Source organism: Topomyia yanbarensis, chromosome 2 (genome assembly GCF_030247195.1).
Source record: "Topomyia yanbarensis strain Yona2022 chromosome 2, ASM3024719v1, whole genome shotgun sequence".
In the NCBI taxonomy this organism is placed as follows: Eukaryota; Metazoa; Arthropoda; class Insecta; order Diptera; family Culicidae; genus Topomyia; species Topomyia yanbarensis.
The window spans coordinates 210,340,129-210,358,566 of record NC_080671.1 but is presented as its reverse complement, the minus strand read 5'-3'; the positions used below and the strand labels follow the sequence as shown (position 1 = coordinate 210,358,566).

General features: G+C 41.5%; 1 protein-coding gene across 1 annotated transcript in view; it reads left to right on the top strand.

The window, feature by feature from the left end:
• LOC131682825 (U4/U6.U5 small nuclear ribonucleoprotein 27 kDa protein) overlaps positions 1-18,438 on the top strand; it is a 199,090-nt gene that overhangs the window by 86,369 nt on the left and 94,283 nt on the right. The gene's annotated exons all lie outside the window — the stretch shown is intronic.

Genomic DNA, 18,438 nt, shown 5'->3' with positions numbered 1-18,438 from the left:
TGAAGCTGATCAGCGGGGTGGCAAAGATCGGTAGGGAAGAATTTTTTTCGACTAGTTATTGAAGATGAGAGTCTCCACAGATCCACCAACGACAGCGTACACGTCAATATCGAAGCAGCCAGAGATATGGCTATGTGTAATACTTACTTAGTACAACAGAATATTCGGAAACACACTTGTAGACATCCGAATGGTGAAACTCGTTTTCCAAACAACCAGGTTTTGACAAATGGTTATTTCGTTGATGTCGTCGATGTTAGTATCTTCCAAAAATCGTCGATTCTGACCATGTGCTGGGAGAGAACTATTTACGTGCTTGGTCAAACAGTGACTGTTGGATCAGGATGCTGCTGAAAAGCTCAACGAACCCCAGCCCGTTATATGAGCTACCAATCACAGATAAACTAAATACAGCAAGGTATCAGGTTCACGAGGCGGTCTACTACAGTCACAAAGTGTTAGGAAACTCAAAAGGGCATGTGGAACGGCTGGATCGACGATGAATGACCAATAGCGACAAACGAAAAAATCCAGAGTGCGAGTTAAACTCCGCTAGCGAATGACGGATCTCAATAGTAGCATGTCTGTAATAAGCCCTGGTAAAGGAGGATGGTTGTGATGATCTGGGCCGCGGTCACCACATAAAGCAAGATAGGTCATAACCCCAATTCCAAGGCGTGAAGCGACCCGTGCCGAGGGATGAGTGATCGAGGGGGTGAAAAAGATGCTCGATCGTTAACGGAGCCTGTGGGGTACCTGGGCAACCCCCACAGTAAGCGTCCCTTACCACGTTAATGCGGAGCTCTGGCGTGGCGGACATTTATTCTCGCGCTACTCGTGGGATCAAACATGGAGTCAACTAAAAACAAAAACAAACAAACGGAGGTGCCAAACTAATGTAGTGGTAGGAAATAGCCCTACCAACGCACTGGACGGGCCACTATCCGCGATGCGCAAAGTAGTGGAGCAGCTCGATTCAATAATCGAGTTCATTAGCGCAAAGCAAAACATAGGCAAGGAGTTAAAGAAGAGTCTCCTGGAGCTCCGGAAAACTGTTCGTGTCGCAAGACAGAAACAGCAGGCTTATGCCAAGAGGGTGGAATGTCGGGAGAAGTCCGACAGAGAAACCCAGACAGTGGCCTCCAAGAGGGAGGGAAGAGAGAAGGTCGATACAGGCACTCAGACAGTGGCCTTCACCTTCTATGGAGCAGTCACGTCGCTCGAAGCGGCGGCCGAGTTCCCCTCGAAGGAAAAAGGCAAGGGCAAGGGCAATCGTAAGACGGCGTCGAACGCGATGCGCCCTAGGAAGTCGCCAGCCGAGGGTGCAAAAACCGACACCACACGGCGTGCAACTGTTAAGGCCAAACGCCGTCTGGCCGAGGTAAGCGAGGGCGAGAGTGACCTCGCTGAGCAGAGCGTTGGTACCAGCAACCCGGCGCGACCGGGGCAGGGGGGGCCCAAACCCCTGGACGCTGGTCACCAAGAAGAAGCCGGCACCGACACCGGAGGTACCGCGGCCCGCGAAGAAGGCCAAGGACAGAGGCGAGGCCTTGTGGTTAAAAACCGACAAGGACAAATACGCCGATGTCCTAAAGTCGATGAAGGCGGCCGAAAGCCTTTCGGCCCTTGTGCAAGATGTGCGTAGCGTGAGACGCACCAACACGGGAGAAATGCTTCTAGTGCTGAAGCGAGGCGCACAATCTAGTGCGGTATACAAGGCCTTGGCCCAAGAGGTCCTTGGTGAAGGCGCCCAAGTCAGGTCGCTAGGGGCGGAAATGACTCTCCAGTGCAAGCATCTGGACGAGTTCACGACCGCAGAAGATGTCGCAGCCGTTAAGGAACAATGCGACGTCACAATCGAGCGGGCCTCTGTGAGATTTAGAGATGGACCCTCTGGCACCCAAGTAGCCCACCTCAGGCTACTGAAGGCGGATGCCAAAAAGGTAACCGAGAAAGGGAAGCTGAAGTTCGGCTGGTCGGTATGTCCTATTAGCATACCCCAGTCGCCTTCAGTGGATAGGTGCTATCGGTGCCTTGAGTCCAGCCACAAAGCCTACGAGTGCAAGAACATAGACAGGAGCAAACTATGTCGTCGCTGCGGCGAGGAGGGGCATAAGGAGCGGGGATGCACTAAGGCGTACAAGTGCCTTATCTGCACCGCTAAGAAACAAGCCCATAAACATGCTATGGGCGGACCTACGTGTCCCTTCGGTGAGGCAAATAAGAAGAAGCCGTGAACGTCACACAGCTAAATCTTAACCATTGTGCAGCAGCCCAACAGCTGCTGTGGCAGTCGGTCTCGGAGTCGAGGACAGATGTCGCTCTCTTATCAGACCCGTACCGCATCCCTGCCGGCAACGGCAATTGGGTGTCGGACGGGTCTGGAATGGTGGCAATCTGTACAACGGGACGGTTCCCGGTTCAAGAGGTAATACACTCCTCCGCCGAGGGTGTTGCGATTGCCAAGATCAATGGTGTGTTCTATTGCAGCTGCTACGCTCCACCAAGGTGGCCAATAGAACAGTTCAACCAGATGATCGACAGGCTCTCGTCGGACCTAGTGGGCCGGAAACCGGTAGTAATAGCGGGAGACTTTAACGCTTGGGCAGTGGAGCGGGGCAGCCGCTGTACAAATAGCAGGGGTCAAGCGCTAATGGAGGCGCTTGCGAAACTCGATACTGTGCTAGCTAATAATGGCTCCGCTAGTACATTCCGTAGAAACGGGGTGGAGGCGTGGATTGACGTAACATTTGCCAGCGCGAGTCTGGCTCCAGGCATGGAATGGAGGGTAGACGAAGGCTACACCCATAGCGATCATTTAGCAATCCGCTTTAGGATCAACAATGGTGTGCAGCATCCGAGGGCGGGAGATCCCTGTCAGGTACGTGGGTGGAAGTCCAATCACTTCGACAGCGAAGCTTTCACCGCGGCCCTGGGACTGGAGGCCAACACCGACAGTCTAAGCGGGGATGCGCTGGTAACTGTTCTATCACGCGCGTGCGACGCCACTATGCCGAGAAAAACACTGCCAAGAAACGGCAGATGCCCGGTATACTGGTGGAGAGCCGAGATTGCAGCTCTACGGTCCGCTCAGCCTGTCTCAGAGCTAGACGTAGGATGCAAAGAGCTCGCACCGAGGATGCAAGAGAGAACCGCCGTGAAGTGTTTCGAGCTGCGAAATTGGCCCTTAACAATGCCCCATTAAAAGCAGCAAGAGAGCGTGTTTCGACAACCTGTGTGAGAGTGCCAACGCGAATCCGTGGGGTGACGCCTACAGGATTGTGATGGCCAAGACAAAAGGGGGCTCCTCACCCCCAGAACGGTCTCCGGACTGGTTGGCAACGATTATCGAAGTACTCTTCCCGTCTCGAGCCACAAGCCCCTGGCCACCTGCACTACGAGACAGTGCGGGCACGGCCGAAATGGTGGCTCCAGTGACGAATGAAGAACTACTGGCAGTTGCTAAATCCCTAGCAATGAACAAAGCTCCAGGGCCGGATGGAGTTCCAAACAACGCACTCAAGGCAGCGATCATAGCGAACCCGAACATGTTCAGGCTAGCTATGCAGAGATGCCTTGACGAGTGCCGTTTCCCCGATAGATGGAAAAGGCAGAAATTGGTGCTGTTGCCGAAGCTCGGGAAGCCGCCAGGCGACCCATCGGCGTACAGACCAATCTCTGATCGACACGACTGACAAACTGCTTGAGAGGATCATCCTCAACAGGCTAACCCCGTACGCGGAAGGTACGGACGGTCTGTCAAGCAACCAGTTTGGCTTTCGGAAGGGTAAGTCCACAGTGGACGCTCTCAACTCAGTGATAAATACTGCCGAGATAGCGATCCAACGGAAAAGGCGAGGTATTCGATACTGTGCGTTAGTGACACTTGACGTGAAGAACGCATTCAACAGCGCAAGCTGGGATGCCATCGCGCTCTCTTTACACCGGCTTAGCCTACCGGTGGGTCTGTGCTGGATCCTGGAAAGTTACTTCCAAAACCGCGTACTGCTATACGAGACCGATGCCGGTCAGAAAAGGGTTCCGATTACCGCTGGAGTCATGCAGGGCTCGATCCTAGGCCCGGTGCTATGGAACCTCATGTATGACGGGGTTCTGAGACTGAAGTTCCCTCCTGGAGTCAAGATCGTCGGCTTTGCCGACGACGTAACCTTGGAGGTCTACGGGGAGTCAATTCCTGAGGTAGAACTAACCGCAGAACACGCGATCAGCACGGTGGAGGAATGGATGAGCGCGAGAGGCCTGGAGCTCGCTCATCATAAGACGGAGGTAGTTATCGTCAACAACCGCAAGTCGGCACAACATGCAGTTATTCATGTGGGAGAAGTCGTGATCACTTCACAGCGAAGTCTAAAGTCTCTCGGAGTCATTATAGACGACAAGCTGACCTTCGGCAGCCACGTCGACTATACATGCAAGAGAGCGCCGACTGCTGTTGCGGCTCTATCGAGAATGATGTCCAACAGCTCAAAGGTGTGCGCCAGTAGACGTAGGTTACTGGCAGGCGTTGCCGTATCTATCCTCAGATACGGCGGCCCGTCATGGTCAAGAGCACTGAGGGTAACCAGTTACCTACAGAAACTGGAGAGCACCTACCGCATGATGTGCCTCAGAGTGATATCTGCCTACCGCACGGTATCACACGATGCATCCTGCGTGATAGCGAGCATGATGCCAGTCGGGCTGGTCATTCGGGAAGATGAGGAGTGCTTCGAGCAACGTGGAAATAGGGGAGCCCGCGAGCGCACCAGGGTGACCTCGGTCGCCAGATGGCAGCGTGAGTGGGACAACTCCTCGAAAGGTAGGTGGACCCACCGGCTGATACCTAGCATATCGAGCTGGGTGGGAAGGCCCCATGGGGAAGTTCACTTCCACCTGACACAATTCCTGTCAGGCCATGGCTGTTTCCGACAGTACCTCCACAGGTTCGGGCACGCGGAGGTCCCAGTCTGCTCGGACTGCCCAGGTGTAGAAGAAACTGCCGAACACATACTGTTCGTATGTCATTGGTTCGACGTCGAAAGAAGAGCAATGCTTGACGTCTGTGGCTGGGACACAACCCCTGATACCCTTATTCAGCGGATGTGTCAATCGGTGGAGAAGTGGAACGCAGTCTCGGCTGCTACCATCCAGATTGCCAGTAGGCTACAGGTAATCTGGCGAACCGAGCAACAGACGACGGGCACGGCTAACTAGTGATTGGTTAGCTGGAGCGAAAAAGGCCAAGCGCAAAAAAGGGAGTGAATGGTCTGTTCATGCCGAGGCAGGTTTGGCGCAGCGACTGGCAACCGCGTAAGGGGTAAACCCAGCCACCCCGAAGCAAGACAGAAGAGTGAGTGTATAGGCGTATAAGTGGACTGCCTCATGCCAAGACGAGAGGGTCGTAGCGTAGTATGTTGGGACTTAGCTATCGATGCCTCATGGCGTGGCAGAGGAGTGAAAGGGTGAGCATCCAAGTCAGTCTCACACGGCATGTTAAGGGTGAGCACAAAAGTCAGCCTCACATGGTATGGTAGAGGCTAGTACAAAAGTAAGCCTAGCAAGTAATGAAAAAGGTGAGCACACAAGTCAGCCTCGCATGGTATGTCAGAAGTGGGGCCTAAGAAAAATGTCCCACATGGGATGCCAGGGGAGTGACAGAGGTACAATAGAGTGGCACGATTGAGAGTGAATCAGGTGATAGGGTGAGCACCCAAGTCAGCCTCACATGGTATGGGTGGGGCGAGCACAAAAGTAAGCCTAGCAAGGACTGAGTAAGGTGAGCACACAAGTCAGCCTCGCAAGGAACGAAAAAGGTGAGCACAAAAGCACAAAGCACCTCATGTGGGAGTGTTTGAGAGTGAATCAAGGTGCGATAGAGAGAGCACCTAAGTAAGCCTCATACAGGACGTAGGAACGCGTGAGTGAGAGTAAATGAGTACATTATGTACAGCCATCCCCCCAGAAGTAATACCGAGAGGTAGTTCCTGGGAGGAACGATGGCGGAGCCCAATGGAGTTTAGTCGGTATTAATGGCAGCGTCACCATTCGAGCCCGACACGCCCCCAGTGCACCCCGTGTGGTAGATTGGACCCTACCAATAGCACGTGTACTGGGCTAGGACGTAAAGGTCTTCTCCATTGTAAAAAAGATGGGTGGGTAATGTCTGTGACATAACCGGAGCGTCGTGACTTCACTTCGAGACGTTAATTTAAATCTAATGATATTCAACGGAATCACGTTTGAATGGGAAATTTTCAAATAATTCTCTATGGTAATAATGGTGGTTCTGAAAAGAACCTTTGGTTTCGGCGTTGGTGTTGATGGTGATGCGCTGGATCGTTGGATGCTGCTGACTTCTGTTCACTATGCTCAGGCTCATCTGTTGTTCATGAATGCGATTCTGATATGATTGGTGTAGGTGTAGGTCGTCAACCGGTTATAATTTTACTGTGTTGTATATTGCAGATTACATATTAAATCACTGGATCAATCAAACAAAGTATTGGTCTGTGATATGAAAAGTACGAAATATATCTTCGGCTTTCTATATTAACGTTTTTAACAAACACTAAATCAATGCATGTACCTCCAAGTGTAGTAGCTTGTGAGGGATCAGAGATAAGACGAAGCTTGAGGCATTCATTCATGAAATGAACAAATTTCATGTTTTCCTGCTTTGAAATGTCTATATTAAAATCTCCTGAAACAACAATCGGAATATTTTTCCGAGCATACGGAAATAAATTACGCGTTACGAAAAATTGCTTTTCTTTTAATGTTGTATCTGGCGAAATGTACACAGCAACCAGCAACGTTTTAATACCTTTTAGCATAACTTCCGTTGCACAAATGTCTCCGTTATTATCCGCCAAGGACAAATTCTCGTCATGCTCTTCACTGACTTGTTCAATTTCATGAACAATAGCCATAGTAGATGCAGTAGTACGTTGATAAATTGCAACACCACCAGCTCTAGAATGGGGACGCTTGGATTCGGCGATACAACTGTAACCGATTATATCCACAGCAGAACAATTGTTCAACCAAGTTTCACTGATGGATAAAATGTCAACTTTGGTAAGCAAATTATCAGTTGATATGTCTGAGGAATGAGCATTCAAGCTTTGTACATTGAAACTTATTAGGCTACAACTATGATCTGCCTGTTCAATGAAATCCACTAATACGCCACTAATCGTCGGCAACTGATGATTTGATAGACGTTCTAGCTCTGTTCTCAGCTCAACAATACGGGGTGTATTACTACTCTTACAATGATTAAATTTAAAATTGTTTTTCGAGTTAGTTAAATATAGACCATCCATTGATGTGACTCGCGACAGCCCAACATAAACCAATTGTTGTTCTAGACTTTTGTCGTAGTCAAATACAACTTCAGAGAAGGTACCTCCCTGCGATTTGTGTACTGTAAGTGCACATGCACTAACAACCGGAAATTGAATACGTTTGCAAGTGATGCTACCAAGCTTAATGCTAGCTGATCGCTTCGTAAGAGGAACCCAACCAAACTGCAGTTGACCTGGTTTAGAATACACTAAAGGACGAGATTTAATTTTCAAAGTGGTACCAATAACATCACTTTCGAATTTCATCCAAAGTCGGCTAATATGTTCACCGGAATCATCTTCGCCATGTTCGATAAATTTGAGTTCCCCTATAGCACCGTTAACCATTCCATCTTCAACGTCAATGTTGGTGGTGATCATATAGGGCATTCCGATTGTCAATCGCAATAAATATGGTAAACCACCTGTTTCCACAACGCTCATTTTATGAAGTTTACTACGAGCGCTTGCTAGCTGTTCAGCGTTCCTGTAACCTGTGAAAACATCGTCCACAATGAAATCATGCCCCTCCCGATCACGTAATGTTTCAGTATTATACTTTTCTACGTCTATATTACGATGAAAGAGACGTATTGCGTTCGGTACATTTTGTCTACACCAGTCGACTGTTCGAAATCGGCTCTCAATCCGCTCAGTTTCAGAGCTAGTAAGGGCCTCGCCATTACCAATTTTGGTTAGTATGGTGGAAAATTCAACATCGGTTTAACGCATAACTTGCACTAATGGAAAGAAATTTAAGGATTGCCATAGTACAGGCCCTTGAAAAGAATTTCGACATGGTTTGAAAACTGGTCGAGCATTAACAGGTGGCAATTGCCGAAGATCACCACAAAATATAATGTGAATTCCTCCAAACGGATCATCAAAGTTACCAGTGATGTCTTGCAATCGAGAATGAATGGTATTAAGTACATCTGCACCTATCATACTCACTTCATCAATAATGATTGCTTTTATTCCTGCGAAAACATTACGATATAGTTGAAGAGTTTCAAATCCAAGTTTCGAATTATGTCTACGCGCCATTGTAATACGAAAAGCGGAATGAACTGTAGTGCCGCCAATAGCTACCGCTGCTTTTCCTGTGGAGGCGCAAGCAACATATGCATTTTTTAGCGAATTATGGGATTGACTGAAACGATTATACGTCTCCATCAAAATACGAAGTGTGAAGGTTTTACCACATCCTGCAGGACCAGTGAAAAATATTTGCAAAGGTATGTTCATCCCGTCGAAACTATGCAAGATATCAATTAAATGTAGAATCAAATTACGTTGTTCTACATTTGTAGCCCTCACCATAGCGCAATACTCTAACTTGCTCATAACATTGGTACGTTTCTTAACAACCGCTGGTAGAGCACCAGTGGGCAACTGTTCGATATCATCATCGTTCGGCTCCATGACAATAGCTCGAACGAATTCGTTGTGTTTATCGTTGGTTTCATTTTGTAGATCGTCAGATTCAATTTCTTCGTTTATACGAAGATATTCTTCGACGATATGCTCGAGATTTATATTGCAATCATATTCTTTCAGTTTATTCAATATGAATGCCTCATTTTGGTCATACCATTCAATAAAGTTGTTGCGATCGAGAATATCGCAAGTTTCATTCCGGAATGGTTGAAACAAAAGAACCATTTCACGCTTGAAATCGTGTAATTCGGTCATTTTATATTTTCTCCATCGCACTATTCGAGGGATATTTCGCCGTTTATAAGTGTTTATACTACTTCTATCCTTAGTATAACAAGATACAAAATCAGCCAAACAAATGTCGTCAAGACCCTGACGCTTTTCATACTTTTGTATTATGTTAAGTGTCCACACATCGGTCGAGTCATCATTAATACCTTCTTCGTCCATTCGTTTTGTGTGTTTTCTTGATTTTATTCGTTCATGTGGCCACATTGTTGGTATAAATTCAACTTTTCTGCTGGCTTCTGACATTGGCTGTCGCAGTAAATACCAAGCAGCTTCTTGGGCACACATTTCTACTGAATTCAGCATTTTAATACTGACTTTCTTCAGTAATGAACAATAATCTTGGTCAGGGTATTCTTCTTGCAGCTTGATTAATTCGAGATGCAAGTTACTAATGCCTCTGTTTGTTTTATTTACATATTCCACAACATACGCAGCACATGAATATTCGTCCATGATAAATTGAAGATCCATGTTTGAGAGTAGTTGGTTAGCAACCCATGGATTGTAAGGATTAGTCCATAGTTCTTCCATGGATCGCTTCAAGAGAACGGGTGGGTCTTTGTAAAGAAGCACGAATAACATCCAGGTAGTTATCGTACGAACAATTACAATCAGAAAGATATTCATCCAGTGTTGTATACACCTTTATGTTCAATCTTTCGTGCATTTCCCTACCTTTCGCTTTTAGTTGGCTACGACGCGAATTAGTCGATTCCATTGGCAACAACATTCTAGTTCGATCCATTGGCCAATAAGGGATGTTGAATCGACATTCTTTGTCATTTCGCTTGTAACAAGTGAATGTATGTTTATGGATTTGATTTCCATTGGTACTAACGGAACAAAGTAAATTTATAAGTTCCACAGTAGCGGGCATGTCCTCTGAATGTATTTCTCGAGGATCATTTTTCAACCATAACAAAATGTGAGCATGGGGACTGCCACGGTGTTGAAACTCTATTCGTTTGAAATAATCAACAACATAGTATTTGCCAAATGGGCTAAATCTTGATGAGGAAAGTATATTTAATAAAGTTTCAACTAACCTATTGAAATAAATGCAACAGGTAACAGGATCATTATTTACGAGCATAGTTCGCTGAAGAGCAGTTAATTGCTCTATAGGATCGCTCAAGTCGATAGTATGTTCGTTAGCGAGTTTATATAAAATTCGCAACAAATTAGGCCATCGAGTTTCGTTGGCACTCAATGTTATGAACATTGTTGGCTTTCCGAGTTGGCGAATCATTGCAAAAACGTCATGTTTGCGTTGTTGCCAATATTGAACTGAATTTGGAATAGACTTGAGGAACGACAAGTTACGCTCAATGCAGGATTCCAAGAATTCTCGGTCCTTTAACATTCCACGGGTTATATTTGCAGTTCCTACACATTTAAATGTGTTTTGCAAACCTTCAGAAACGCGTAGCCGTAGTATTTTCATAGCCATGTAAAGCAAATGTTGTGGTTTTGCGCCTCGTCTGTCGCGGCGTCTAAGTTCACTAGTAGCCATCATAAATGGCGTAACATGAACGTCGGTATTGAATGAGCGTGGATGTCCAAAATAAATGTCAGGAAAAGAAAGTTCTTCTGCAAATTCATCAAAAATTAGGGACAAACGTACTCTGTTCTGAGCGGGTGCAATCTCCAAACACTTGTCTTCGTTCCAAAGCAAAGTTTGTTGTTGCCCTATCAAAAGCTCATAGTCGTTTGTGGAATCGACCGTTTCCAACTCACTGTCAGCTTCAAGTAGCCTTGATGATGATTGATCAAGACCATTCAACTGACCTTGATCGATAACTATGCCGTATCTACGATATAACGGAGTGTCAACGAGATACTGAAGCCACTTATAAACTGTATCCTTCTTTATAAACCCATTCAAATAAGAAGATTTATGAATAGAATGCTTATTGATGCTAACATTAAAGGCATAATCATCATCAATGTTCCTTGGGAGCACGCGAATCATTTCAGGTACATCCACTGGTACATTGATGACTTGTCCCATTATTGAATGACTACCTGCAGAATGACGCAAACGTCGGATCTGCATAAATGGTAATCTAGGGGAAATCAATCTTTCACTTATGGGATCAAGTGAAGGTAAACCCGAAGGACGATTAGGATATATAAATCCATTCGTTGAAGCCAGTTTAGGTACTACCCCTCGATTCAAACTGCTACGGCAAGTCTGACAAACTCTGAAACCCTCCACTGACTCAAATAATCCCATTGTTAGAAGTACATTTTCTTCTGTCCTGCCGACATTTTTCAAATCACTTGTAAACCATAAACGGTCGCAAACACTACACGCTACACCAAAATCATTACCAGTAAATCGCTTTTTAAACTCTCTACTAGCCCTTTCATAGTTACGCGTCATATCTATAACAAAAGTAGAGAAAGAAATAGTATTGAAATGAACACTGAAGTAGTCACACTAGTATTTGAGTAATTAAGCTATAACACCTTCTATCTAATGTAGCATGACATTTGTGCTAGTTGTCAACTGATGGTAATCATCGTGCTGGCAACAACTACCATCATAATGTAAACCCATGCCATCTTCTGGTACCAGCTGCTGACAAGCGTTTACATTATGCTGACAGCATGTTGGTTGCGGCATGCTGGCACCAGTAGATGTAAACTGTGCATAAAGCAATATAATGTATTAAAATGTTGAGATTTCATATGGTATAACAATAATGTACATGAATAAACACTTTTTATAACAAAATTTACTCATATAAGTATGCATTGACAAAGGCTGCGGCCTGATAGCGATGGAAGAAAAGCGAAGTGAATCATAGGAGACAAAATGTAAGTTTTCAAACATTCAAACATCTCCATATCGCTGCAGTCTAGCGCAACCCTTTACTTTGAAAATCTGAATGTAATGAGTCTATATATATATATATATATATATATATATATATATATATATATATATATATATATATATATATATATATATATATATATATATATATATATATATATATATATATATATATATATATATATATATATATATATATATATATATATATATATATATATATATATATATATATATATATATATATATATATATATATATATATATATATATATATATATATATATATATATATATATATATATATATATATATATATATATATATATATATATATATATATATATATATATATATATATATATATATATATATATATATATATATATATATATATATATATATATATATATATATATATATATATATATATATATATATATATATATATATATATATATATATATATATATATATATATATATATATATATATATATATATATATATATATATATATATATATATATATATATATATATATATATATATATATATATATATATATATATATATATATATATATATATATATATATATATATATATATATATATATATATATATATATATATATATATATATATATATATATATATATATATATATATATATATATATATATATATATATATATATATATATATATATATATATATATATATATATAAACGAAGTTGGCGTACATAAGACCGTGCATTACCTAAGAACGACTTGATGAATTTATGCTATTTGTTATTTGTTGTGTTGGTATCGTGAATGCTCGAAATAAATTTCAATCATGAATACTCTTTTGGCCAGGCGAAGTTTACCAGATTAGTTAGTAAAAGTGTATATAAAAGAATTCTAACAAAGAATTCAGTAGTGAAATGCGCTTCCAGTAGAGCTGTATTAAGGCTCAAGCAACTTTCTTTGAGCATGTCAAAGAATTGAACGCTTGGTGGTATGCGCAGGAAAAATTGCTTACAGCTTTGCCGCTGGTTTATCTACATAAAGCATTTATTAAACTCTAAAATAAGAAAATCAGTCAATTTTTAAATTATGACAATTCAAATCATACAAAATAGTTGGTGGAAAAATAATTGACCGGGTGGAATGGTGCTTTTGAAAAAGTGGTGGTGATTTATAACAATATAAGCGCAATTTATCTGTTATAGACCCAATCTATATTTTGGCTTTTTGTAGAACCGTTCGAGGCCTTGTTATATAATATTATCACAACTCCATATAAAAATTCAAATAAATCGAAAATTGACCAAAGTATCCATTGAATTTTTGAAATTGATGAAATATTTAAGCGGATTCCTTATATTGAAAAACCGTACGCACTTCTACTTAAATACAAAATATATGAAATTTGTTTTACAAGTGGTTGAAAATCCTTGTAATTTAAAAAAAATCTAAAGTAAAATGAGTGCTTTGGTCAATTTACGATAGAACTACTAATAAATTAAATAAAACATACCAGTATTGCATCCAACCGAGCCCCGTTCGTCAATCGCACCTAGATCCGAGGGGCCGCTTGACACCTCTACAACTGCTGCTAAGTGACATCCTCCTCCTGTTTCTTCTGTCACTCTCTCTGCTGCTTCTTCCAACACTCGCCTCGAAAGGCCACTCGATTCGCCTGCATCACCATTTCGCCTCAAAAGACGATTCGGTTCTCCTTCACGCACTGAAGAAGTCTCCTGACGCTTCCGCTTGCGGTGGTTCGTGGTATACTTTGTCTGCAAATGCCGAGATCGTGCCATTTCTAACACTTTTGCCAGACAATTCCAAAAACGGATAGTTATAAGACTGGTGCTCGTTATTATATAGGAAAAGCTATTACAACCAATCGAATAAAGGCGTGGTTTACGTTGCAAACTGAGTATTTTGGCGCGCTGCGAATAACCAATCAGATCATCGATTTCTAAAGCTTTAATGAAATGCAATTACTCCCATCATCTTTGCTAATTATGCATACTTTAAATGTAATTGCGATAATTAGTTAAAATTGTCTATCATATAGTGCAAAAACTCCATTATTCCGTTTAGTTTGGCGGTAGTTATTATCATTTATCATTTAACACTGTCTTAATGTCAAAAGAATTTCAACATAGGATTGTGATTATTGAAGTTACGAAAAGATAAATGAAAAGTACAGAATTAACAAGTGCAAACTTAGTACTAGTTAATAAAAGAAACTTTCTAATTAAATTCTTTTTTCCATTTTGTCTTCGTCCTGATAAGGACGGTTTGTGGATAACTATGTTGATACAAGACGGGAATCTTTTAAAACAATTCAAACCTTGCCGACGATTGTTTTTACTGCGTACATCCATACCATCTTTCCCCTTTCGCAGCTCACATCGAATGAGCACGGTTTTCATCATGGTGTTCCTATTTATTGACTTTACAATGCAGATGGAAGGACGTCCTTTTGTTCGATAAATGAAAATATTTTCATCATTCGTTTTGGTGTAGCTTTCGCTTAGTGGCAGAGTTGCCACATTCACTGATTTTCTTGGAAGGATTTGCAAAAACCTTCGGGTTTGTAGATTAGAAAAACATTTTCTTATGATTCACTGGTAAAAGTACAGAATTACCAAGCGCAAACTTAATACTAGTTAATAAAAGAAACTTTCTAATTAATTTCTTTTTCCATTTTGCCTTCGTCCTGATAAGGACGGTTTGTCTATGTTGATACAAGACGGGAATCTTTTAAAACAAACATACGATCTTTCCCCTTTCGCAGCTCACACCGAATGAGCACGGTTTTCATCATGGTGTTCCTATTTATTGACTTTACAATGCAGATGGAAGGACGTCCTTTTGTTCGATAAATGAAAATATTTTCATCATTCGTTTTGGTGTAGCTTTCGCTTAGTGGCAGAGTTGCCACATTCACTGATTTTCTTGGAAGGATTTGCAAAAACCTACGGGTTTGTAGATTAGAAAAACATTTTCTTATGATTCACTGGTAAAAGTACAGAATTACCAAGCGCAAACTTAATACTAGTTAATAAAAGAAACTTTCTAATTAATTTCTTTTTCCATTTTGCCTTCGTCCTGATAAGGACGGTTTGTAGATAACTATGTTGATACAAGACGGGAATCTTTTAAAACAATTCAAACCTTGCCGACGATTGTTTTTACTGCGTACATCCATACCATCTTTCCCCTTTCGCAGCTCACACCGAATGAGCACGGTTTTCATCATGGTGTTCCTATTTATTGACTTTACAATGCAGATGGAAGGACGTCCTTTTGTTCGATAAATGAAAATATTTTCATCATTCGTTTTGGTGTAGCTTTCGCTTAGTGGCAGAGTTGCCACATTCACTGATTTTCTTGGAAGGATTTGCAAAAACCTTCGGGTTTGTAGATTAGAAAAACATTTTCTTATGATTCACTGGTAAAAGTACAGAATTACCAAGCGCAAACTTAATACTAGTTAATAAAAGAAACTTTCTAATTAATTTCTTTTTCCATTTTGCCTTCGTCCTGATAAGGACGGTTTGTCTATGTTGATACAAGACGGGAATCTTTTAAAACAAACATACGATCTTTCCCCTTTCGCAGCTCACACCGAATGAGCACGGTTTTCGTCATGGTGTTCCTATTTATTGACTTTACAATGCAGATGGAAGGACGTCCTTTTGTTCGATAAATGAAAATATTTTCATCATTCGTTTTGGTGTAGCTTTCGCGTAGTGGCAGAGTTGCCACATTCACTGATTTTCTTGGAAGGATTTTCAAAAACCTTCGGGTTTGTAGATTAGAAAAACATTTTCTTATGATTCACTGGTAAAAGTACAGAATTACCAAGCGCAAACTTAATACTAGTTAATAAAAGAAACTTTCTAATTAATTTCTTTTTCCATTTTGCCTTCGTCCTGATAAGGACGGTTTGTCTATGTTGATACAAGACGGGAATCTTTTAAAACAAACATACGATCTTTCCCCTTTCGCAGCTCACACCGAATGAGCACGGTTTTCATCATGGTGTTCCTATTTATTGACTTTACAATGCAGATGGAAGGACGTCCTTTTGTTCGATAAATGAAAATATTTTCATCATTCGTTTTGGTGTAGCTTTCGCTTAGTGGCAGAGTTGCCACATTCACTGATTTTCTTGGAAGGATTTGCAAAAACCTTCGGGTTTGTAGATTAGAAAAACATTTTCTTATGATTCACTGGTAAAAGTACAGAATTACCAAGCGCAAACTTAATACTAGTTAATAAAAGAAACTTTCTAATTAAATTCTTTTTCCATTTTGCATTCCTCCTAATAAGGACGGTTTGTAGATAACTATGTTGATACAAGACGGGAATCTTTTAAAACAATTCAAACCTTGCCGACGATTGTTTTTGCTGCGTACATCCATACGATCTTTCCCCTTTCGCAGCTCACACCGAATGAGCACACTTTTCATCAAGCTGTTCCTATTTATTGACTTTACAATGCAGATGGAAGGACGTCCTTTTGTTCGATAAATGAAAATATTTTCATCATTCGTTTTGGTGTAGCTTTCGCTTAGTGGCAGAGTTGCCACATTCACTGATTTTCTTCGGGTTTGTAGATTGGAAAAACATTTTCTTATGATTCACTGGTAAAAGTACAGAATTACCAAGCGCAAACTTAATACCAGTTAATAAAAGAAACTTTCTAATTAAATTCTTTTTCCATTTTGCATTCGTCCTAATAAGGACGGTTTGTAGATAACTATGTTGATACAAGACGGGAATCTTTTAAAACAATTCAAACCTTGCCGACGATTGTTTTTACTGCGTATATCCATACGATCTTTCCCCTTTCGCAGCTCACACCGAATGAGTACGCTTTTCAGTCTTCGATGTTTTGGTCGCATTTTTAGTGGCAGTTACTACCGCTTTTTCAGTGACTGCGTTTCTTAGCCTTTGGCTTTTTGGCTTTCTCACCGCCACCACCTCCACCAACGTTTTTCTGCTTCTCTCCGATGGTAGCTGATTTGATTGATCGTCCGATGCAGCTTCTCACGACCACGCACGTCTGTTATGCACTGCGTCTTACACACGTCTGGTTTTGAGAAAAGCTGTGACACCCCTATTTATAGGTTTTATCATTAATGTTGATTCTCATTTAAAGTAGTTTTTGAACTATTTAAACAAATTTTATATAGCAAACAACGTATCGGTAGCAAGCGTTGAACGTTTTCCTTCCGATTTATGAAACAAGATTGGCAATCCGTTTAGTAGAAGAAAAGTTATTAAGGTTCAAAATGTACGTAACGCTTTCGCTAATATGCACTACTATCGCTTTCTCGCTCGTTCTCGTGGCGTGCATGAGCCTTTCCTTTCCGTTCGGCTTCTAATGGCATAACCAAAACTAATATGCCGGCTTTCCCCCACCAACTGCTCTCGTCAAGCAACCCAATACGAATAATCAAAGGAACAAACATGTAGTGAACCTATATATAAACTTTTCATTATTTTATTGTTCATTTGCTGCACCATTTTGACGGCTCTGTGCGGGATGGGCTGAAAATTTTCACTTTTCCGAGTCGTTTTCGAAAGATTTTTCAAAACACTATTTTTCCGTTGATAATGAATGTCCTACATATTCCAAAATTTAATACAACATTGGTACAAATATTTTCGACAAAATGCCGAAGAAATTGATTAAATCCATTCAGTACAACAAAAGATATAAGCGTTCAAAATCTTACATCATTTTTCTGCCGAAATTTTGAAAAGGGGCCCCTATATTGAAAGGTAAGTCGTTAGTCACGACAAAAAAAAGACTGGAGGTACCACGAGAAAGATTTTTCGAAGTCCAAGGTAAGCTTTTCCTGGAAAGTTTTGTAAAAATTTTACGGGTCTATTTTCAGCATAAAAAGAAAAGTTCTGCAGGATCAGATAGGATCAGAATGAGAAATCTGTTGTCAAATTAAACAAAGACAACTACCAGCGGTTGTCATAGAATGGACCACGCCCGCGCGCAGAAAATTCTCAAGGGGAGGGGGGTTGATTTTTTAACGTTTATTTTAAATGAAACGTACAGAAACCCTCAAACTTTGAATATTTTTTCAGAGGCCTGGACCCAGTCTTGTGAAACAAGCGACTCTGCTCAACAAATTGGGTAAATATTTGTTATCGAGAAGAAGTCATCAAAAGACACCGCTGCATAGTGGTCGGAAACCCCAAAAACGCGAACTTCATTCACTAGAGGCCAAACCATCGATTATATTCACAGGGTATCTTTGGACGAAGGAGGCACCATGAAAACATGAAGCTACTTATTGCAGTGCGCTTGAATATTTCATTTTATACCACTGCGATGGGATATTGTTTTGAACATAACACTCGGGGAGAATCGTGTCGACTAACAATTGGGCGACTGTATAAAAGTAAAAAGCTAGTACTTTAAGTATGTTTTGATGTTGTTTGCTCCTTTTTGCTCCTTAACGAGTTATTTACGGTGGAAGTTACCTAAAAAA